Here is a 1,201-nt window from a genome sequence, read left to right as displayed (position 1 = left end):
GAATAGCCATGAGAACATTTTGAAAAGTAAGGGTAATGAGAGGAGAAGCACTATACCACATATTAATACAATAGTTAAAAAGTAAAATCCAGAGGACACTAGCACACGCATAAACATTTTTATCAGGAGAACATAATAGGCCGGGCGTGGTGGTTCATGCCTGTAATCCCAGCACTTTGGGAGGCCAAGTTGGGCAGATCACCTGAGGCCAAGAGTTCGAGACTAGCCTGGAAAACATGGTGAAACCCTGTCCCTACTAAAAAAATACAAAAATTAGCCTGGCATGGTGGTGTGCACCTGTAATCCCAGCTACTCAGAAGGCTGAGGCAGGAGAATCGCTTGAACCTGGGAGGCAGAGGTTGCAGTGAGCCGAGATCGCGCCACTGCCCTCCACCCTGGGTGATAGACTGAGACTCCATTTCAAAAAAAAACAAAGAGAACATAATAGTCCAGAAATAGACCTGAGGCATTAAAAAGTTCAGTAAATGATAAAGATGGCATTGTCTGTCAGTAGGGAAAAGATGGATGATATACTAAGTAGCATTGAGACGATTGTGTAGTCACCTGGAGAAAAATAATGTGGTGTCTCTTTTCAGTTCTTACACTAAAATAAATCCATATGAAACAATTATGTTTAAATAAATGTAAGAGGCCAGGCTTGGTGGCTCATGCCTGTAACCCCAGCACTTTGGGAGGCCGAGGCAGGCAGATCACTCGAGGTCAGGAGTTTGAGACCAGCCTGGTCAACATAGTGAAATCCCATCTCTACTAAACATACAATAAATTAGCCAGGCGTGTTGGCAGTCACCTGTAATCCCAGCTACTCGGGAGGCTGAGGCAGGAGAATTGCTTGAACTTGGGAGACAGAGGTTGCAGTGAGCTGAGATTGTGCAACTGCACTCCAGCCTGGATGACAGAGTGAGACTCCATTTCCGAATAAAAAAAAAAATGTAAAAGAGTAAAACCACAAATTTATAATGTCACAGTAGATAAAGTGTTTTCCAGAATGGCACACATTTTCTCATAGCTTTAAAAAAAGACAAATTCTGTCAACATAAAAATCTATAATTTCTACAGAGCGAAAAACACCATAAACAAAGACGAATGGCAAAGTAGGGAAAATATTTGCAACCCGTATCATAGTCAGAGGGGCTAATTTGCTTAATATGTACAAAATCTCTACAAATCAATATGAAAAATA

The sequence above is a fragment of the Pan paniscus genome, chromosome 10, assembly GCF_029289425.2.
Source record: "Pan paniscus chromosome 10, NHGRI_mPanPan1-v2.0_pri, whole genome shotgun sequence".
Taxonomy (NCBI): domain Eukaryota; kingdom Metazoa; phylum Chordata; class Mammalia; order Primates; family Hominidae; genus Pan; species Pan paniscus.
The sequence above is the reverse complement of the archived record's forward strand: the minus strand, read 5'-3'. Positions refer to the sequence as shown.